This window comes from Balaenoptera musculus, chromosome 13 (assembly GCF_009873245.2).
Source record: "Balaenoptera musculus isolate JJ_BM4_2016_0621 chromosome 13, mBalMus1.pri.v3, whole genome shotgun sequence".
NCBI classification, from domain to species: Eukaryota; Metazoa; Chordata; class Mammalia; order Artiodactyla; family Balaenopteridae; genus Balaenoptera; species Balaenoptera musculus.
Window position 1 is genome coordinate 2,179,300 of NC_045797.1, and position 23,949 is coordinate 2,203,248.

The 23,949-nt window shown below is 48.7% G+C and overlaps 1 protein-coding gene across 2 annotated transcripts in view; it reads right to left on the minus strand.

The window, feature by feature from the left end:
- The window catches only part of NCK2 (NCK adaptor protein 2), a 138,529-nt gene that overhangs the window by 73,900 nt on the left and 40,680 nt on the right, over nt 1-23,949 (minus strand). The window lies entirely within an intron of this gene.

The window sequence follows — 23,949 nt, forward strand, 5'->3', positions numbered from 1 at the left end:
TTAAAAATCCCTGCAGGAATCTGAGGACAGCATCCCGAAACTACAAGGAAGTCAAGCCGAGGAGCTGACAGAGGGGACCCGCAGTCCCCTCCCTCCTGGCCGTGGAGCTTGCTGTCACCTCATGGCCACCACACCTGGGTAACCATTTTCAGTCCCAACCTATCATTTCAGGGGAGCCTGAGGCTCTGTGGACCTCCGAGGGGGTTCACTGTCATCTTTAATTACGCTTCAGACCCAGAAGGGATCCGTCCTGACAGTTCACTCAGACAAGATCTATTAATTCATCCCCAGCATGATGATGACCCAAAACGTTAAATACCCCACAGAAAAGTCGAATTCTATTTTAGTCAAATAGAAAAGTATAATTCAAGTAGGGCTCTCATAAAAATGTTATAAGGCAAGTTCATAAATTTTGATTAAAAAATGAATTCCTCTTTACGCATTCTCTGGCATTATTTTAAGGTCTTGCATGATTCTTTTCAAACGTACGATTTAACACAGGACAAGGCACTGGGCAAACACAGCGGGGATACGAGATCGAGACAAGATGTTAGACATACAACAGGATGACGGCGCCCTTCTCCCTGCCAAGCGTTTACAGTAACACGACAGGTTCTGCAGAAATAGACGTTCTGGTATCTGGACTTGGGGGTCCTGACCAAGGATTCTGGTTTCTCACTGTGGGCCTTACACGTGCCGTTTACTGGAGAAAATCACCAGCTAAACACAGTTGCGCCCGCAAGCACCAGCGCTGTATTAGTATTTTCATGGGTCCTTCTGGACTTAAGTTGTAGTTTTAAATTCTTCATTGAAAAGTGAACATGCCTGAGTCAGATCTCCCCAAGCCAATGCCCGTGGGCCTCTGAGGGCTGTCTGGGTTGCTCTCCGCGTGCACAATGCTCTCACGGGGGGTGTTATTTAACCCTCCCAATAACCACCCGGCTTAGATATTAACACCCACTTTAATTACACGGGGCTTAACGATCTCAGAGAGCTGAAAGGCTCTCCTTAGTAGGCTTTAGAGTGAGGAATGCAGGCCTCCAAAGCTCTAAACCCACCGCACCAGTAGCAAAACTTAGTGCCGGAGAATTTACCCGCCCAGTGCAAAAGCACGATGGCCTGGCTCTGGAAGTCCGGTCCTCTGACACTCGGTGTGGCAGAAAAGCCAGACCAAGGTGCAGGATCTGAGCGAACGGAGAAGCCCCAACCAGAGGCTCTGCTTCAAGTTCACGTAAAGATGCCCTGGCCACCGGGGGACTGACAGTGGGAGATGAAGGGGCAGCGTTTTTCCTTGAGAAAGCATTTCACTGACGAAGCGTCAATGAACGAAGCACACACCTTAGACAGAAATGAACACAGAGACCAAAACCGCTCTCTTGCTGGGTCTACATGCAGTCTTCCCACTACCATGCTTAACGTGGGTTATGGGCTTATTCAAAACCTCTGTTAAGGATGAGCATTTCAGATCAGGTCTTCATTACAACCTGTGATCAAATCCATCAGGAAAGCGTACACTTTTGTGCAGAAAACCACCTCCGACTGCAAACACTGCCAGGTTCAAGGTCACTGGGACCCTGGAGGCCCTCACCCAAGAGGTCACTCAAGGACGCCGCACAGCCCGCTCAGGCGGGAGGGGACACATGGAACGGTGCACGCTCGTCTTCAAAGATATTTCTCCACGAGCATCACCTGCATCTCCCCACAGAAATAAGAGAGGAGAGGAAGGAGTGGAAAGGAATTAACACGAATACCAAACGCACCTCGTTCTCCACATTGATCTGGACCCCAATCACTTTACCAATGCAAAATCCACGCGATTATCTGAATTCCCTGCAACAATGAGGTTTTCTTTTCCTCAACTATGTTTTGGAAAGCCCAGGCCCGACCTGGGGCTCTCCACAGCCTCGGGGGGCGTTCGGCTGAGCGCCCACACCGGCGAGGGTGCCCGGGGTGGCTGTCCCCCCAGGAGCACCGTCTGTCCCCGCGGGCCTGGCTTCTGGACGCCCGAGCCAGCCGTCCCAGCCCAGCCTGAACTCCCAGTGCCACAGGGTGCCTGCCCCAGCTGGTCTTCTGGGGAGTCTGGGCGGTCTCCTCCGAACCTCCGTGCGTGTGGCCGTCCAGTGTTGGCGTCCATCACTAACGGGCTTCCCTGCAGTGGAGTCTTCGGGGTTAATGAGAGGCCCGTGCCCTTCTGCTGAGGCCCAAGGTCACTGGACACGCTGCCCTGCCCACTTCCCAACTGGCCGAACTGCCCAGGGGACTAGAATTCCCCAAAAGGCTCCCTGCAGAGACCAGCCTCCCTCCTCCTGACTCGCAGAAACAGAGGAGCAGGCTGGGGAGAAGCGCCTGGACAGGTCCCAGAGGACACAGCCCTGGCAGCTCCACCTTCACCAAAGCGTCGTCCACCTTCACGGCAACCCTGGGAGACACACCTGACCATCAGCTCAGGAACGAAAGCACCAGACCCTCAGGCCACAGCCAGGATTCGAGCCCAGGCCTGTCTGACTGCAAAGCCCTGCCTGGCTCTTTCTCCCCACGAAGATCACCACTAAAGGGCCAGAACCTGGAGACTCGGGCAAAGGTCATCCGTCGCCACCACCTGTCTGGAGTGTCTGCCACGCTGGGGGGCCCTGCTTCAGCCCCTCAAATCAGGGAGGGACAGCATCACACGGCTTCCAAGACTCAAGCCCATGACCACACACACCACCTTCATTTGAGAAAGGGGGAGGGGAGGTGGGGGAGGGATGGAGTGGGAGTTTGGGGTTACTAGATGTAAACTATTCTCTATAGGATGGATAAACAAGAAGGTCCTACTGTACAGCACAGGGAACTATATTCAATGTCCTGGGGTAAAGCATAATGGAAAAGAACATAAAAAAAGAACGTATGTATGTGTATAACTGTGTCACTTTGCTGTACAGCAGAAATTAACAAAACATTGTAAATCAACTATACCTCAACAAAAAATTTTTTAATAAATTATATAAATAAATAAAAACAAAGGTACTGTTTCTCTTAGATGTCAATGCAGAAAAAAAAAATGACTGAGTAACATTATCTGTACTGTTGAACACTGCACACAAGCTGAAGACTCCCAGGTTACAGCAGGTGACCATCATGTCTGAACCTCATACTTTATGCAAAACACACCCAGGGAACCACCCAGACCCCTGATCTGCAGACAGAGCTAAAGGCAAATGTCTTTTTTCTTTTATTAAAAAGAAAAAACAAGCCATGATTATTATAGGCCCTTTCTTCGGCCTCTTCCCCGTCCCAATGGGACACCACTCTCCAGACCAGACCCCTCGGTGGCCCAGGTGGTCGCCCAGCTCAGAATGAACACCAGGATGGCCCCCTGAGCAGGCCCACCTGGGCCAGCGCGGCCTCGCTGACCTCCCGCAGAACTGGCTGTATTTCACATCTACTCAACGACTTGGTGGAAAACTTCATTCGAGTGGGAGAATGCTGGTTTCAGACACGCAACAGAGCTACACAAAAGTCTCCTTGAATGACCTGGCTGAAGATGAACCCTGGTTCCTGCCTCGTGTGGACGGACACCAGGCCGCTTAGAAAACGCTTCTGGATTCTGACACCCGGGCTTCCAGGAGAGGATCCACCCCCTCTCATCACCCCTCGCGCAGCGGCCCCGCCAGGCCTCAGTGCTGACGGCCAGATGCGGGGTTCCACATGTCAGGAGGTCCCGCCGAAATTAGGACTCTTACTCAAGATAAAGCTGTCCTGAAAAGGAAGCCATCAAATTTTTCCGCAATGGGCTGGAATCGATTTTAAACGGTAACACTGGTTATCCGTTGATTGTAGCTGTGGATCAGACGTTGATTAATGAAAACGGGGCAGGGGCCTCCCTGGTGGCGCAGTGGTTGAGAATCCGCCTGCCAATGCAGGGGACACGGGTTCGAGCCCTGGTCTGGGAGGATCCCACATGCCGCGGAGCAACTAAGCCCCTGAGCCACAACTACTGAGCCTGCGCGTCTGGAGCCTGTGCTCCGCAACAAGAGAGGCCGCGACGGTGAGAGGCCCGCGCACCGCGATGAAGAGTGGCCCCCGCTCGCCGCAACTGGAGAAAGCCCTTGCACAGAAACGAAGACCCAACACAGCCAAAAACAAATTAATTAATTAATTAAGTTCCTCTTTAAAAAAGAAAACGGGGCAGAAAAAGCACGAGTTTCTAACTCTGTGGACAGCCTGAGGGAGACAAGCCTTCCAGGACTGAGAAAAAAACTGCCCACAGTGGGTCAGCCACGCGCACCGGGACCAGAGTGGCACAAGGCCGTGGGTCCCAGGCCCGGCTCAGCCCCCACACGTCCCGGTGGTCCTGCGCCTCTGTGTCCTCTTCCGTGACGAGGGTCCCCTGCTCCAACCTGTAGCTGTGAGATCAGCACATGGGAGTGGACGTGAGAATTATCCAAAATCAATGATGTGGTACCAAAATGTATTTAAAGCTTATCTGAAATACCATGACAAGGAAGTCATAACGCAAATCTTAATATGGACAAATTTTATAGTCGCTGCCTCAGAATTCTAGCAGAGAGGAATGACATCAGTAACACCAGTTCTGATGGTTTGTAAGCTTTTGTGTATATAGTTGATGTTAGCCTCTTAAATACAATAGTCCCCCATCCTCCAAAAGTCCTGAGAGGCGTTTGTCTTAAGCTCTTTCCACTAACCCAAACCGTAGTTTTCAGAATCAGCATATATACGTGTGTGTGTGTGTGTGTGTGTGTGTGTGTGTATACATCTCAACAGCATAACTAGACAGTCTAATTACATAAGACATTTTAAAAGGGTCACCCGCGTTCTTTATGAAGTGTCTGCAGGATTTCATTGTTGCCCAGGTAACTACACCACTAATAAAAAGCATGCTGACCAAAATAAACCTTCAACACAAAAACACACTAGAATAAAACCCCTTTTGTTGAAAACGACAGACAGAAGGAAGACAGACAGAAAGGAAGAAAGACACACACACAGACACTGAATTCTCATCCGAGATAACTTAGACACCAGGTGATTCCAAATGGCCCCGTCTTACTGTGAGTCTCTGGAAGCACTATTTATGATTATTTTGCTGAAGTTTCACGTCCCTAACCTTTGGGGATGAAGGACTGAAAGAATGAGGGAAAACTGCAAGAAAGGCCATACACACATACACACACACACACACACTTTTTAAAAATAGAATCTTGGAAAGCAGGCAAGAAGCCCAGACCAGGGTGTGCCAAGAGGGGTTACAACTAATAAACTTGTGGGGTGGAATCAGGGGGGAGGTATAATTTTACTTTTAACTGGATTCTTTTCTGGAACACGTTCACACTGTGTCTCACTCGGGTAATGAAGATGGAAGCTGTGAGATCAACTCCGTCCTCCCTTCCCTTCCCTCCTCCACTCCGTCCTCTGCCAGAAGCCGGGCCGGACACGGGGAGCCCCTCCCTCCCTCCCTCCCATCGCCGATCAGGCTGTGAGGACAACGTGGATTACAGGGCTCCAGGGATCTGGCGTGTCACACACCCACCTGTGTCCCAGGTCACATCACATCGCCGACCTTTTAAGAAACAGAACAGGCCTCCCACCATGAGTGTGGAGGACGGGTTTTTACAGCAATTAGATGAAGGTGATGGGAAAAAAGACCGGGAATGGCCCGTGCATGACCTTCGGCATCTGAGCAGCCCCTGGGAGGGGCAGAAACTATTAAGCTCTGCAGCAAAAGGTCGGGAAAGATTTCGTGGGAAGGTTGGCTTTTTTTTTTAATTTATAAATTACTGGTAACTGAGAGCCTCCTGCAGAATGGATTTGGGTCTAAGAATGGTGAAAAAAACACCTCACTTCAAATTGCCCTACTTCACTTCTGATGGGTAATGAGTCAACGTGATGTGTTTCCCCCATTTTTGTGTAGGGTTGATGCTCATGTAGATTACAGTATCCCATAAATGTATTCCATAAAAATTCCACAATGTATAGAATGAAAAGGGAGTTGAATAAATTAAATTTTCCCATTTAAAAAAAAAAAAGGCTAATAGTTATAAAAACGTAACTTTCAGAGAACAAATTTACGATTATTCCAACTGAATAGAAATTTTAATGTCACTGTGTTTTTAAAGTATATTTAGGGGGCTTTTGAATATTCTGAAAACGGTCAAAGTGTATTCACCCACATTTTCCCCAAATGCCAGCTGCTTTCACAATTCTGTGCCTTTATGTCTGCTATTTCTTCCACCACCCGGGGAACAGCCTTCCCACCTCCAGTCTCCCAAAACCACTGTCCAGCCAATCCAACTCATTGCCAGGAATGAACTCAACGGCCCCATCTTCTGGAACGTTCTACAGGAATGTCCTCCATTCCTGCAGCCATCGCTCTTTATAACCAAACTCCCCTTTTAAAGGCTGTGCAGACTGCAGTGCCTCTAGGAAGGACGTCCACATGCTGGTGTCCATATGGCTCTCGGCAACATGGCAGGCTCTCGGCAAAATGACTCTTATCAGACATTCATCATCCAATAAACTTCCACTTCCTCAGTGATATCTGTAAGATCTGATGCAACTACTGTGCAATGCCTGGCCCACTCAGTGCCCCAGAGTCCAGAAGCCTCTTCTCCCAAACTTCAAACCAAGAGACCCCAAATCCCTTACACAACTACCTGAACCAGCCCTTCAGTATCAACACGGAGCCTTCAACACAGAAAGCAGCACATCTCTGCCAAAACCAAATGATGGTTCTTCTGCTTAGGAGCCATATGTCTTCATTTTATTGCTACAAATTTATTTTTCTTGAGTATTTCATTTACTATATAAATTAGCAAGAAGCCAATGAGACAGACTGAATGAATCAAAGAGGACTTCTAAACTCTAAAGCTCGAAAATGTATAGATGACTTCCCATGGCAGCTGCCCAATTGATGTCATCCATAAAGCCATTTAAATACTGTGTCTGGGCTGAAATCCAATTAAGTCATTTCTGTCCGAATATCCCCAAAGAGCCTCCTGCTGAGTTTGAAGTGGAAATAATTGCAAATGCCAGATTAGCTGTGTAAGCACTTCCAGAGCTGAAACCCAACAAGAGCATGAAAATCTACATGCCCAGCTTTTCAACTGGCCACAAAGGAAACATTTCAACGATCATCTGGCAGAAAGAAAGCCCACGCCCTCGTGCAGCCAGGTCTCCTTAGATAATCCTCATGCCCTGCACGTGTCAAAGAAAAGCTGCGATCCATTCATTTACGCGCGCAGTGAAATGACAAACTTGGGCTCCACCATGCCATTCTGTGCACGGAGGAAACAGAATCAAGACGAGATTTCAAGCCTTCTCTGAATTCATCATTTCCCTGACCGACCCCTTAGGCAGGACACCCTGAAATCAGTAAACCCTGAAATTCACCACCGTCTCCATGCATGTAACTTGTTCCGTGAGAATGTGCAAGCAGAGACAGGACAGTCAGGGAATAAGATAAATCTCCCCTGTACCTTGTGATCCATTACTCAGATTTACAACTCAGCAAAACACAAGGTATCTTCAGGTGACGTGCAAGAGCTGAAACCGGCGTGTTCCAACCACACATTCCAGAGACGGAAAGGGTCCCCCCTGCCTGTTCACTGCACGCAGATCTCACTGAGACCTGCTGTATCGGACCATGTGGAGTTGGTTATGACACCAGCCCCAGGTAAGAACCACTGTTGCAGAGAAAAGGAGAGCAAGTGAGAAGGGTCGAGTCAAAAACATTTATCTCCAAACCCTCCATATCGAACACCAGGCTTGTCTGAAAGAAGAGTCACCCAGGTGATGAGGCCAGCCACGCCTCCGCATGTGACAAAGGACACAAGGAACCTCTTCCAGTGGCCGCACAGCCCAGTCTGCCTCTTACCAGCTGCGTGCTGTGGAGGCTGTCACTTGGCCTTGGACGCTGGGTTTCCTTGGAGACAGTATCAGTCACCTCGTTGATAAAAATAAAGTCACACTTGTTCAATGGAAATGTGATGCACATCTGCTCCGTGCAAACACTGTATGTAAATAAGGCACAGCACAGATGCCGTCCTTCTTAAGGGACTCGGTCCAGCAAGGGGCCAAAGTCAAACGTGGGATGACACAGTGGTGCTTCTTTATTGTATCTGCTGCAAGAAAACTCACCTATCAAAAATTCAGTTAAACTTTTCTAGATAACTTCGAAAGCAGATGTGTGCTATCCAAAATACCTGCTAATATCTGCCTTAGAATTAAAAAAGAAAACTCTAAGGAGACAAGCAAACAGTGTATACATGAACATAATAGTTTTACATAAAAAGTAACTCGTGATGGACTAGAAAGCAGGTCTGATCTCTCCTTCCCGAGACTAACCTTCAACAGTGAGAGGAACTGCAGTGTCCCTTGGGGCCTCTTCTGCAAGCAAAACCTTCCTAAGTTGAAAAATGACTCTCTTCTGGATGGACTTCAAGATAAGTCACCCCACAAGTATTTCGGAAGCCCTCCGAGCACTGTGCCGGGTGCCGGACACACAACAGGAAACACAGACGTAGGCTTTGCCTCCACAAAGCAGACACACAGACGAGTGGACGGTAAGAGCCCAAACAGGGGAGCTCAGGCCCCTGCGGGTCACCCTCCATCACCTCTGTATGTGACACGTGGCCTCGGTGGGGACATCCTTGCAGAGAGTGGAGACGCTGACGATGCGAAATGCACGACATTGCTGCCCGGGACGCGTCGCGTAGGCAGCACCACACCTGCACGGCCTCTCACACCGCACCTGGCAGGTGTTTTCTGAGGGGAAGCAGAGGACACATGCACTTCCCTGACCCTCCTGGTCCACGTCTTCACTCCACTTTCAGTCCGGCGCTCCAGCTTCTCGAGAGTTTTCGTTCTGCTTCAGCCCCGGATGACCCCATCCCTCCATCCATGCCTCACCTGCAAACCCCACACGCCCGTTTCCAGGTCTCTGCGTCCACGCTGCTGTTCAGATCATGGTCAAGGGCAGGACACACCTGAGACCTTCCTTGGGAGGGAGCAAACTAGCAGATCACACTCTGGGGACGGCCATCCCATCAGCCACCACTGCACACGACAGTCCTCCGCGTAGGGAGACGGGCGTGTCACCTGGGTGTGTGAGACGGCAGCTCCATCCCCGACTGGCCTGTCTTTCGACAAAATGCCTGTCTCTAAAGCTCAGTTTTCTCACCTATAAGATGGAGGACAAGGAGAAAAGCATTACCTTGCATACCTGCTGTAGATACTAAATAGCATACAAAGCACCTGGCAAAGTTCCAGGTCCATAGTAGGTGCTCAGAGAAAAGGCTACTTTGTCCCCTGTACTAGCATCTTAATATAAAGGGCCGGCGGGGGGCGGGGGGGGGGGGGGGGGGGGGGGTGAACAGAGGGCCACCCTGACCCAAACACCCCACCTCTGAACTGGGCCTCCGGAGACGACCCAAACAACCCCGGCAGCTGCCATCGCTGTGGAGATAAGAAGCCGCTGGGGGGTACTTCCCTGGCAGTCCAGTAGCTCGCTTCCACTGCAGGGGGCTCGGGTTCGATCCCTGGTCAGGGAAGCTCCACGAGCCATGTGGTGCAGGCAAAAAGAAAATAAAAAATTAAAAAGTTTTTTAAAAAGTGTGCAATTCAACGGTTTAAAAAAATAAGAAGGAAAGGGCTTCCCTGGTGGTGCAGTGGTTGAGAATCTGCCTGCCAATGCAGGGGACACGGGTTCGAGCCCTGGTCTGGGAAGATCCCACATGCCACGGAGCAACTAGGCCCGTGAGCCACAACTACTGAGCCTGCGCGTCTGGAACCTGTGCTCCGCAACAAGAGAGGCCGCAATAGTGAGAGGCCCGCGCACCACGATGAAGAGTGGCCCCCGCTCGCCGCAACTAGAGAAAGCCCTCGCACAGAAACGAAGACCCAACACAGCCATAAGTAAATAAATAAATAAATAAATAATTTAAAAAGTCAATTTGTATTTAAAAAAATAAATAAATAAGAAGGAAAAAAGACAAAAAAAGAGAGAAGCCACTGGGGGGGGGTGAGAGGACGTGGGGGGATGAGGGGCACTCGCCGTGCTTCCTTTGTGCCCTGGACCACACTCGTCACCAGACTGGCTGGAGCCAGCCCTGGACTAGGGCCTCTCACCACTCTGTCCCTCGGACCTTCTCCTTTTCTTTCTGTGAACGTCCTACACCCTTTGTGTATGTAAACAGACTATGAAAGTAAAAACGGAACTGTCCCTCAACCATGCGCCGTGTCACAAGACCATGCAGGGAGGCAAGGGAGATGGTCAGCAGATGGGGCCGGGGTCCCACAGAGCACGGCGAGGGCGGACGACCACCGGCCATCCCCAAGGAGCCGGCGGCCCAGGGCAGCAGGGAGGGTCCAAGGCGAGAAGGTAGGGTGGCATCTAGACCTGAGGGCTGCGTTCACAAGGGGGTCCAAGCTGACCCAGCCGCCTGCGGAATCAAGCCACAGGGCGTCGGGGGGCTGGCAGAGACGCCCGCAGGCCTCCCGGCTTCACGCCCACTCCGTAATCTGTGCAGTAGTCTCTCTCCTGATCTTGCTTTTCCCTCCATTTAGAAAATCAGAACATCTGCCGGCTCCAATCTTCCAGCCCTCCTCTCCTTCGAGGCCACCGGAGAATCCCGGCAGGACGTACGCCAACCAGCCGTGAACACACATAATCATCCCAACTCGATTCCTGCGTGTGCAGCTGCGAGGTGCTCTCCCACGGATTGCCTAGCGTCGCGGTGCAAGTCCTTCTTAATGATGTGTGTTCAATATGCTCTGTCTTGAAGATCATTCTTGTGGTCAAAAGACAGCAACCAAAACACCCAGACACGCGTGACACTTGATCACACGAGCTCCTGCTCCCGGTGGCACCTTCACGAGCGCCGAGCCCAGACGTCCCGCCATCCTCTCAAAGAGACCAAAGTCAGACCCTGGAACGCGTGGGCGAACCTCCCTCACCGGGACCAGCTTTCTGCATGCTCCTCACACGTACCTGCCCCTCTCTTATCCACCCTAAGCCCTGCCCTGCCTACCTTCACCTTCAGCCCGCGAGTCCAGGAATTCTGTGCCGCGGAGCTTCACACACCGAGGAAAGGAAACAGACCGAGGAACTGGCTGTCACTTACTCAGCACTTACTGGGGATACAGACAAGGCTAAGGGTCCTCCTGCATCGTCACCTTCCGTCCTAACACCAGGACGACACTTCACTGTCCCCAATCACACCAGAGAAGTCAGGGGATGTACACAGGTGTGCCATGCGCACAGGTGTGCCCAGCACACAAGTGCAGTGGGAATTGCAAGCCCCCTGACCTGGGAGTCCCTAGCCTTGACCCTGGGCGTGCTTCCCCTCACGCAGAGACCTAGGAGAGCCAGACGGCGCGGGGTGACCGAGCCAGACGCTGCACTGACCCTTTCTTCCAGAGGAGCAAGCGCTTAGGGGGAAACCAGTAACAATCTCTGTCAAACACTGAGGTTGCACTGTGTCATCTGAACACAGACAAGATTCCTAAATGATACAGATTTCCTAAAGACCAGAAGCTAAACTTACTAAAGAAAGTTCTTCAGGGAACTCTTACATACTTTCCAAAATGTTCCTCCCACCCCCATTAAAAAAATGTTGTCACTGGGACTTCCCTGGCGGTCCAGTGGTTAAGACTTTGCCTTCCGATGCAGGGGGTGCGGGTTCGCTCCCTGGTCGGGGAGCTAAGATCTCACATGCCTCTCTGCCAAAGCAACCAAAACATAAAACAGAAGCAATATTGTAACAAATGCAGTAAAGACTTTAAAAATGGTCCACATCAAAAAAATCTTTAAAAAAAAAAATGTCACTATTTTCATTCAAATTTCCCACCAGGCATCCTTCCCTCCTCCTGCACCCAAGAACACAGCTGGCAGGATGCGGAGGGGGGTCCAGGCGAGGCCACCGTAATGACTTCTTGAATGGATATTCATTTTTTTACCCACTTTTGGGTGCACAATGGAGGGGGCCATCTGCCTTCTACCCTATGCCAAACACTCAGTGACCTTCCGGCCTGTGCTGTCTCATTTACCTACATGTAAGCACAGGAATTAGCTTTTCTTAGACTTTGATATAATGCCACTTTGTTTTGTTTATTTAAAGTAATGGGAAGATTTCAAAGAACTCACCTGTTCATGTTTGGTGTGGGCTATAAGGGACAGACTAATGACACATGAGGAAATAGGAACACAGACCCAAAGCACCTGGGAATTTGGTGCATGATACAGGGTGCCAGCTCAAGCACTGGGGAAAAGCTAAGACTTCTCAAAACAAGGCCACAGGATACCTTGGTAACCGTCTGGAACCTTCACATCCTATGACAGGACAAACTCCAAATGCATTGAAGATTTACAGTGAAAAACAGAAGCATAGGAGGACATATGGAAGAAATACTTTATAACCTTGAAGGAAGAACTTTTTTTAAATCTAAGATTAAAAATCCAGAAACCACAAAAGATGGATGAATTCAATATATATAAATATAAAAACTTTTGTACACGTCAAAATATACTCCAGGCAAACTCAAAACACAAAAAGTTAGGGAAAATAATATTTGCAATTCATGACACAAAGGGCTACTTGTCCTGACACAGTGAGCGCTCCTTAAAATTGATTAGAGAAGGGTGGGAGGGAGGGAGATGCAAGAGGGAGGAGATATGGGGACATATGTATATGTATAACTGATTCACTTTGTTATAAAGCAGAAACTGACACACCACTGTAAAGCAATTATACTCCAATAAAGATGTTAAAAAAAAATGATTAGAGGAAAAGAAAAATTGGTTAATTTGAAAGAAGAAAAACAAAAGAACAATGGACACAGGAAAACCAGGAAAGAAGATACCTGGCTCTCAAACATAAGAAAAGGTACTGCACTTCACTCATAATAAAATAAATGTAAACTAAAATCACACCAAGGTATCACCTCTCACCCATCAGGTTGTGAGATCAGAAAGTACTGGGTGGGCCAAAAGGTTCATCTGGTTTTTCTTCCGTAAGATGGTTCTAGTAGCACTTAGTTGTCTTTAACTTCATTCGAAACAATTTTGTTAGACCGTACGTGACAACTGTCATATCAGCGTGCATTTAAAAAGACTTATCAAAATTGGTGAATTTTTGTGTAGCCATTTTAATATTAAAGATGGAAGAAAAAAAGCAACATTTTCAGCATATTATGCTTTATTATTTCAAGAAAGGCAAAAACACAACTGAAATGCACAAAAAGATTTGTGCAGTGTGTGGAGAAGGTGCTGTAACTGATCGAACGCGTCAAAAGTGGTGTGCGAAGTTTCGTGCCGGAGATTTCTTGCTGGACAATGCTCCATGGTCAGGGAGACCAATTGAGGTTGATAGCTATCAAATCGAGACATTAATTGAGAACAATCAATGTTATACCACGCGGGAGATAGTCGACATACTCAAAATATCCAAATCAAGCACTGAAAATGATTTGCACCAGGTTTGGTTATGTGAATCACTTTAATGTTTGGGTTCCACGTAAGTTAAGCGGAAAAAAACCTTCTTGACCGTATTTCCGCATGCGATTCTCTACTTAAACGTTCTGTTTTTAGAACAAATTGTGACGGGCAATGAAAAGTGGATACTGTACAACAATGTGGAACGGAAGAGATCGTGGGGCAAGCGAAATGAACCACCAACCACACCAAAGGCCGGTCTTCCTCCAAAGAAGGTGGTGCTGTGTCTGTGGTGGCATTGGAAGGGAGTCCTCTATTATGAGCTCCTTCCAGAAAGCCAAATGATTCATCCCAACAAGTACTGCTCCCAATTAGACCAACTGAAAGCAGCACTCGACGAAAAGCATCCAGAATTAGTCAACAGAAGATGCATACATAATCTTCCATCAGGATAATGCAAGACCGCATGTTTCTTTGATGACCAGGCCAAAACTGTTACAGCATGGCTGGGAAGTTCTGTTTCACCCACCGTATTCACCAGACATGGCACCTTCGGATTTCCATTTATTGAAGTCTTTACAAAATTCTCTTAATGGAAAAAAAATTCAATTCCCTGGAAGACTGTAAAAGGCACCTGGAACAGTTCTTTGCTCAAAAAGATAAAAAGTTTTGGGAAGATGGAATTACGAAGTTGCCTGAAAAATGGCAGAAGGCAGTGGAACAACAAAAGAGGGAATACTTTGTTCAATAAAGTTCTTGGTGGAAATGAAAACGGTGTCTTTTATTTTTACCTAAAAAACCGGAGGCACTTTTTGGCCCACCCAATAGGATAATAGTAGCAGGGCATCTGTGTCAACTTCGTACTTTGTACAATTTGGTTAAGATGTGAGGGAGCTGGATAAAGGGTATACAGGAATTCTTTGTACTATTTTTGCAACTTTTTGTAAGCCAAAATGTATTTCAAAAGTAAAAGTAAGAAAAATTAATTTTAAGTGTGATGAAATAGCATACTGCAATGGGTGGCAGTGGACACAGGTGCTCACAGACTGGTGAGGAAAGTACAGAACCACACGGCGCCACGGGGAATGCGGGTAGGACGTATCAAAATGGACCAAAAGGACACAGTCGAAATGCCATCAGTAGGCAAACAGTTTAATAAACAGCACCATACTGAAGTACCATCCACCTGCAAAACAGGATGAATGTCTCTTAAGTTCTAAATAGGCAAGACTTCAAACATACATTCTGAACTCAGAAAAGTAAGGTAAGGACATTTTGGGTTCTTCTCCGCAAATGTATTTTGAGATGCCTCACCCGAGTGAACTTAACTATGTACCAGGAACCTTGGTGGGTTCCCCACAGGCTTCTCCATCTAAACAATACATAAAAACATGTTTTTAACCCAAGCTACGCAGATCTTTGGGGAACCTCACTAGTCCCTTGTGACAACATAAAGAGGAAAGCGTTCCACGCTTCATTCATTTCTTCTCTCCAAATCAGTCCCCAAACTCTAAGGCTACTCTTTATTAAATCGAAATGCAATTCACAGACCATAAAAATTCACCAACTAAAGTGTACAATTCAGTGGTTTTACTTATTTTTAAAAATAAGTAAAGGAGAGGTGCCTTCATATTATAAGAAGAAAGAGGCAGAAAGCCAGAAGAAAACAAACAGCTTGAGTAACCTAGTACTTAGCTATTTCCAGAACATTCTGGATGTACACACAAGAAACCGTGGCCTTGACCCTGCTGAGGCACCATCTGGATGCCTGAGACAGAAGGGAGGCTTCCCTTGATGTTAGGTTTCAGCTGCCTTTTTTAAAAAAAAACGTGCGTTAAAATTTTTTTTTAATTTTTTTCGACAAAATGATAATAGTAGATAGAAGAAAACAAAACTTAACAACAAGCTAACTTTAACTCCTACGCCTTTCACAGAATATCAAAATCCCACAGAAGTTATGTTCAAACACACATCTTTGGGAAGTAGGAGATAATTGAATCCTGGCTCTGAAATAGATGGATCACAACGGTAAATTAATGAAAATGGAGTTGTAATTTTGTTCTCCTAGGAAATGACTTGAATCAGATTAATACAGCTAGTCATCCTGCAGTCAGGCCTTACTTAAGGTGATGAAACGGCTTAGATATCTGCAGTCAGTGTCAGAACCTTTAACAAGTTATGAAACCACAAACTAATGAGTCCACACTACATCACTGACAGAGTTCTTCAGTGCCAGATTTCTGAGCTGGTTTTCTTTTCTAGAAGCATCCAGTTTCTATGGGAAGGCAGACACCAATAGGATTTCCCAGTTTAAGGCCTTTTGCTTTGTTTTAACTGATTACGGTTACCAAAGGCTTGGTACCTACCCCTAAGCCCGACCACGGGAGACTCACAATGAATCCATGACGTCTTCCTTTACTGTTACGAGGAGCTTCATCCACCACTGGGCAGGGATCCCACAAGGCCAGGACCGTGACCCCCATCAATCCTGAAGCCCGAGGGGCTGTCTGGAACGTGGTCCCCCCATACCTGCGCAGGAGTGCTTAAGAACTTCATCCCACCTGCCCCCATCAGAAGGCCACCTGCCGCTAGGGGTGCCCTCTTCTCCTCCTTGGAAAGACGTGGAAACCACTTTGCCCTCACAGGGCACTACTCCCTGCCCTAGACCCTGAGTTCAACACCCACCACCCAAAAACAACACAAACCGTTTATTTCTGTGCTGAATAAATTAAAAAATCAACCAAGGCTTCAGACCCCTGTCAATATTTAGGGGCAGCCCCCAAAGCTAGTATAAATGCTGAAATAGTGGTAAGTTCTTCCAAAGGTTCTCAGTGTCCAAGGGAAGAGGCCTGTAAGTCAATGTCAACTCTTCCTGAGAGGGGATGGGGGGAGGCAGGGGAAACACTGAACGAAAAGGGTTGGTGGTATAAGATGCCAGTCAAGGGCCTAAAAAGGATAATAAATGTTATGTCTTGGGGCCATGAAGCTAAAATCAAAAGGGATTTGGTGACTTGATCTGTTTCTGCAGGACCACCCTTGTAACCATCACAGGACACTTTCACCCCCATGAGTGCCATCCAAGCAGCCCCAAGAGTCAAAGTTCACAGGAAAACGTTGAACAAAATGATCCTATAAACCCAGCTCCCCAGGGCTGACGACCTGTGAGCCGTCACCTTAGGGTCTGACTTTCCCATGACACCTCTTCCTTTCCACGGAATCAACCTATACTGCGTTCACTTGTGTTACAGAGACATGGTCAGCGTCTGTCCAGCTGGCTGAACTGACCTGGTGGAGGCTGGGCGGTACCGGGGCGGGGAAGAGCGGTGACGCAGGACCTTAGGGAAGGACACCACATCACCTGTCTCCTGCATCACCAAAGGCAGGAGGGATGCTGAGATCCAAGGCCAGCAAGCCCATCACAGCTCCAGACACGACCACCTCCAACACCTGCTTCCGACGCCCCGCGATCACACTCTAGGCCCCCCCTCTGCTAATGCTCAAGGGCAACCAGGGCCCTCGCCGATACCCCTCAGGTGTCCCGACATGAGAAAAGGAGCGAGCTCCACAACCATGTCACCTGAAACCACAATGAGATGGAATCACTCACCCCTCCTCTTAGCTGAAACTGAGTATCTCATAAGACACTGAAGGGCGGCATGGGAAGTACAGAGATGGGAAAAGTTCCCCCAGAGGAAGGGGGAATGTCATCAATGACAAGAGAACTTCCTGAGAGCAGCAAAGCTGCCCACTGCCCACTGGTCACCTACACTCACATGTGCCTGTGAGTGAGCTTCTTTCCTAAGCGGGTAGCACGTCAGGATCCACCGTGAAGCCGCAGTGTCACCAGAATCACAAGTTCAACTTCAAGCGCTTTAAACCGTCCTGCTGGTGCGTGTTGCACGTGCCTGCACTGAACAAGAAATCCCATCTTCCTGAGACCCGTCATAAAGCAGAATCTGCTTTCTCCAAAATACTTGGTCGCACACAGGATTTATGCCAGAGTAAAAGGAAATCGCGCTTTCTGGTGCTGGATTCTCCCTCCACGCAAGCCGGTAAAGCACAAGTCATGGATGTTCTCCTGTCTTTTCATTGTAAATGGTTTACGTATTCCTAAAGCCCTAGAGGTAAAAATCTAGTTTTACTGGAAAAGAAGGGAGAAAAGGGAGGAAAAAGAAGAGAGGGAGGGAGGGAAGGAGAGAGGGAAGGAGGTGACCCAAGCTCTCAAGGCCCCTTGGGATCAGGCAGGGTTTCTGACCAGACACACGGACACGGACACGGGGCCTGATGCTTCTTGGCTGGAAGGCTGTCCCACGCGCTGCAGACGCTGAGCGGCTGCCCAACCCTCCCTCGAGTTGTGATGATCAAAAACATCCCCAGACATCTGAGGCGATGCCACACGTCCCCTGGGGATGAAATCACCGGGCAGAGAACCACTGAACTAGAATACATGTAAATTAAACAGGCCAGGTTTGGGTTTTTTTTAAAACAGCAAAAATAAGGCAGAAATAGTCACGCATTTTCTAACTATTTTGGAATAGGATTAGACTATTTAGGTGGCAGTCGCCTTAATTATCCCTTCCAAAATAACCGAATAAGTAGGCACACATGGTTTAACTCAATGTCATGATTAACTAAGATACAACTTGCCCCATCATTAGAAGACAACCCTTCAAACTCTAGTTTGGGCTAAGTGTATAGACTATGCTATTGTTTATCTAAGAAAACATCAAGTATTAAAAACAAATATCTAACTTATGAAGACATGTACGTGCTTGCATTAGAAAGCAATAAATACAAGGGGGAAAACAAAAATAATCCGTTTAAAAATAGTGATGGAAGGAGAGAAGACAGAAACACAAAGTGAACCTCTCTGAGGACATTCTTTTGGCTCTGGACCATGTAAACGGTTTACATAATTATAAACCAATATTAATTTTTTAAGTCCTAAAAATCAAAAGCAGAATGGAAACAAATTAACCAAATTATATACTGAGGTGGTGGCATTAACACAGAGGGAAAATACTCTGAAAGACTTTGAAGCACAGTCATTTGACTGCATTTTCCTAGTGGGATAAATGGTGAGGACAGAACATCTTCAGCTGTTTTCAGTACTCATGGTGTTGCCAAAAATATTGGTGGAGATATCCTAAACCTTTCTATGGTTTGTGTATAAATAAAGTAGGATAATCAAGCGAATAAGTGATTACGTTCATGTTCTCAGGGACAAAAATTTTCAGCCTAAGAGAAAAGAGATACAAATATAAAATCAAAGAAGTAAAATGCCTTGTAATTCTAATTTTGAATTAATAATCGTGTAAATTTACAATAGATTATGTTAAAAAAAAATGGATCAAAACAATACCACCTTTGTCCACTGAAAAGCCCCAAACACAATGGCCAACCGGGGGGCACTGAGCATCCCTGACTCCCAAACTGTGGTCCCCAAATTCCATCTCCTGCTGAAGGGAGCCCGGCCAGAGGCAGACACTGGCCTAAGGAGCCTGAAGCCCCACAGGTGCTCACCAAGCACCCCCAGGGAGCCGGCACTGGCTGCAGCTGGGCCTCCCCACAGCAGCAAGGATGTCAGCTGCAAGCGACGGAAACACCTGAGAAACATCTGAAATCACGAGCTCCTGATTTCTCTAAAACCAGACAAAATCCTCACTAGTGGCTTATGAGGGTGCTGGGGAACCAGCACTATTTCTTCTGAAAACTGCCAAATAAAGCACTGACCTCCCAGCACAACTGGGCCTTGGGCACAGCTGTGTGTTCTCCTCGCTGGGCTGGTACGTGTGGAAGGGCAGCCAGGGCCGAGGGCCAGCATGCCTCTGGAATGATGAATCACGGACCATGGCCACGACCTCCACGCCTCCCGTGTCCCCCTGATACCAAGCAGGACCCTGTGGGGCTCCTGGGCACAGAAACCATTCTGCGTTCCCCATTTGTTGATTACAGGAAATAGGCTTCATTCAGCCTCCAGGACCTTCCCTGAGTTCCAAAGGTCAGGTTCAAACAGTTGCTAATCAGGGAAGGGAGGGGATGCAGAGACCAGGGAGGAACAGTCAGGAAACAATAGCGCAGCCTTGGGCCAGGGTCCTGGTCCCCCTCAAGGGATGCACACAGCAATATCTTTGAGCTGTTTTGCAGATACTGAAACCCCCTCCAGGTGTGAGATGTTAACTGTCTGTCGCTCACAAGCATGGAGACCGCAGACCTGTTGGAACCAGGAGGTTGATGATGCCGACTTCCGATGACCTCACCACCAGCCAATCAGAAGAGCGTCCACGAGCTGACCACGCCCTCTTTGAACCATTACTATGAAACTCCTCACGACCCGCTCCGGGTTGGGACACACAGTTTTGAGGGCATTAGCTCACTGTGGCCCCCTTTGCCTGGCAAAGCAATAAAGCTATTCTTCTCTACTTCACCCAAAACTCTGTCTCCGAGATTTAATTCTGTGTCAGGATCCAGAGGCCGGATTCGGCTTCACCCTGACAGAAGCATGCATGGCACCGTGGAGTCATCTTGCCAGAAAATCAGACCAGAATCAGCTTTCCATCTGGCCGGCAGTTTACAGGACACACGAGGACACAGAAGAAGGCTTAACGGGGGTCTAGTTAGCAAACCGCAGCAGCGGGAAACCCAAACTGGGGACAAAAGACCCGGTTCCTGCAACCAGTCAATCCACAGTGGAGGAAAATATGATTCCACTGCCATGTATGGACCTTATGTGGATCTTGCTTTGAACAAGCAATTTTTCAATAAAATGTTCGAGATAGCTGGGAAATTTGAACACTGGCTGCCTATTTGGTTCAGTTTATTAATTAACAAAAATTAATAAGGAATTTTTGTTACTGGAATATTTCCTATGATATTTTCAGATGAAAGGATATCTGGGATTTGCTTTAAAAATAAATCATTGGAGAGGGTGGCACTTTAGATAAACAAGACTGGCCATTAACTGGTAAGTCCTGAAGCTGACATATCCATGATTCATTCTTTGATTCTACCTTAAGAAAACGACACTGAATTGATTACGCTGTTAACTAAGAAGTCCCATCTTACAACAGGACAGCATCAGGAGATATGAGAGCTTGAAGGGCCTTTAGAAAACTCCAGGCTCCAGACTGCTTTCTACGCACGAAGGCCAGCGAAGCAGCTCCAGGGCAGAGAGCTGTTACCCGCGAGGCCACGACGGGCACCTCCTGTCTCCCCAGTTATCAAGGCCTGACCGGGTAGAGGAGATGGGGGAGGCCACAGAGGAATCGCTACAGAGTGTCGTGCACACTGCACGAGCCTGCGGTTTACAATCAACTGCTAAGACACTAAGGCCCTTCCTGCTGCTTCTGAACATACTTCCAAAAAAAAATTTAAAAAAGGTTTTTAGCAGGTTGAACTCCCCCCTGCTACTCGCCCAAAATGAAATCCGTTCATTCGATAGTCTTACCTATGCAAAGGCTGCATGTACAACAGATATTAAAACATTTAGTGTCGGGATTCCCTGGTGGCGCAGTGGTTAAGAATCCGCCTGCCAATGCAGGGGACACGGGTTCGAGCCCTGGTCCAGAAAGATCCCACAGGCCGCGGAGCAACGAAGCCCGCGTGCCACAACTACTGAGCCCGCGTGCCACAACTACTGAAGCCCGCGCACCTAGAGCCCGTGTTCCGCAATAAGAGAAGCCACCGCAATGAGAAGCCTGCGCACCGCAACCAAGAGTAGCCCCCACTCGCCGCAACTAGAGAAGGCCTGTGTGCAGCAACAAAGACCCAACGCGGCCAAAAAAAAAAAAAAAAAAATGTAGTGTCCTACGAAAACACAATGAATAACAGCAGCTGTGTCTTTTTCACACCGATAAGACTCTGCACACTCCTCCCGGCTCACGGGCGACAGGAAGAGTGTGAGGCCCTGATGTGTCTGAATTATAAAATTATAGAAATGAAAACCTGCATCAAGCCCTTCCTTATAGAGGTCACAGTGATCAGTTCTAGTATAAAGTGAGCCAATTAGAAATACTCCTTCCTCTAGAAAAGTTGACCATATAAAACAAAGGAACACATCGGAGCGCTGTATCAACATACAGTAAACTACACACATAAACATACAAGAGTAAGGACATCCCAGGGACAGTGAATCGAATCACGAGACCACCGCTGGAAGCGCTGGCTGGTGAGGACAGTGAGAGGGAGAACGTGCATTCCCTAAACCCACACCCCATACACCCTCGGCCCCTGCCGGCCCCAAAGGACAGTCATCCTTAAATCTGCACAGCTCACTAGTCTTCTGGGGTCAAGAGGCAGAGATGGGAGCACGGGAGGTTAACGGGGGAGGCAGAGGAAAAATGGCCAAGTCCTTACAACGCGGCTGTAATTGACATCCCTACCCAGGCTCCTCCAGAAGAAATCCACATTCTCTTACAAATTACTAGAAATTACACCCTAAAGGGAAGGATTAAAGCTCTTCAGCTCTAAGCACTTCACTTAACAAAGGAGAAAAGGCAGGTGCAGGACGGGTGAGCCCCAGGCCACAGGGTTTCGGGGTGGCTCACGGTATCAGGCACCTTCGGTTACGCTGGTCCAGGGTATTTCCAGAGCCCCAAAGCGTCCTGAGCTGGAGGGGCCGCACCCCAGCAGTGTCCTCCAACTCCTGTCAAGTTCCAACGACAAGAGATCTGTCCTCGGGGTTTGGATCTGTGTGCTGATGTGAAAGGGGGATCGTCGGGTTCCGGCCGATTCCTTATGAAGCCCTGTGGGCGACAGCTCTCCTCACTGGCCACACGGGCGTGGACAAGCCAGCCAGACCCCTCCTGGGGCACAACTCAGGGGCCAAAGCTCAAGAGGCGAACGCTCCACCCACGTCCTGGCTGTGCACACCAGCTGGCGGTGACAGGCCCACCTGGACGGGGCCTCCCTCCCCCAGGGGCTCAGAGAACAGGGGCACCTGCAGCCCACCCGGCGCCCAGCTGTTCGCCTGAAAGTGAGGACACGCTGGGGGCAGCAAGACCCCCCCACGACTGGTGAGACACTCCATGCAGCCTCGCCTGGAACCGGAGGCTCCACCGGGTTCCTCTGGGATGGGGGGGGGGTGGCTCGCAAGAAGGGGCCGGTGGAGGTTCAGGGGGGCTCCCGGGCCCCCTGCCCAGGGATCCACTTTCCAGCAGGCCACGTCGCCCGCGCCAGGCCCAGAGCCTCACCCCGTGCCAGCCAAGGGGCCTGAGAGGCAGAGCCCGGCATTGGTTACCACCTTCAGTCAACAGTGCGAGGGCCACTAAAAATAGGAGGTAAGCGATTATACAGGCTGCAGGAAGGGAGGAGACGAGAGTCTGCAATCATAATCGCATCAACCGATTCTGATGACAAAAGCGCCGTTTCCTAATGGCTACTTTTACATGTAAAACACGTGCAGGCCCTCCTGGGGGCTCCGAGGAAGGAGAAACGGGGTACCGCATATTTAGCTCACAAATCAACTCTGAATCCCTCCCGTCGTACAAACAGGAGATAACATTTCACACGGCAAAAGCAATAAACACTGAGGTATTTGAAGATGGGCCACTTCTGTTCTTTTGCGTTCAACGGATGCCTGAGGACACCAGGATGCTAGACTCCGACGCAGACACCCCCCATCAAAGCAGGGAGAAGGCAGAGCTGACATCCACGTGTACAAAGTCAGCTAATGCTGCCGACGCCCAGGCTGTTCTTCCTTATCCGGTGGCTCCACCTGCGCCCGGACCAGCGGCAGCACCACCTGGGAGCTTCTTAGAAGTGCAAATTATTGGGGCCCACTCCAGACTCCTGAGGCAGGAGCTGGGCATGGGTGGGGTGCGGGCAGCATTCTGTGTCTTAAAAAGCCCTCTGGTTAATTTGGAACAAGTTCAAGTTTGAGAACCAGGAACCACAGGGCCGGATCCTCACAAGAGACCGTGATGGGCAATAATGCTTTACCGGGTGTTTTCCAGACCTTTATATTGGCCATATTATTAGGATGGTACCTGGCAAGAGAATCGGCTTCATCGGAAAGACTCAGAGGAACTTCATTGGGAAAGAACTCTCTTATTTGGATCAAAAGAAGTCGGTTAATTTTTTTCTCATTGAAAGAAGTTTTTAAACACCCGGGTTCAAGTTCACCCTCGGCCTGGTCATCACCCCATGGGAGGGTCCCGGTCAATCAGCTGAGGAAGGAGAACAAGTTCGGGCCCTCGACTGGCCCAAGCACTGGAGACTGGAGGCCTGGGGGAGGGGAGACTGGCGGCCTGGGGGAGGGGAGACTGGAGGCCTGGGGGAGGGGAGACTGGAGGCCTGGGGGAGGGGAGACTGGAGGCCTAGGGGAGGGGAGACGGGGGGAGAATGTGCATTAAACAGATCGGGTCATCATACATTTTAAATAGGAATCTGTCTATATCCATTTAGAATTCTGGAAAGATGAAATGCAACTCCAATACATTTTTAAGAACTCAAACCAGTAAATAAGAGCTCTATGGTCCTCTCTAGTCTTCCTCTGTCAAAAACACACAGAATTAATACAG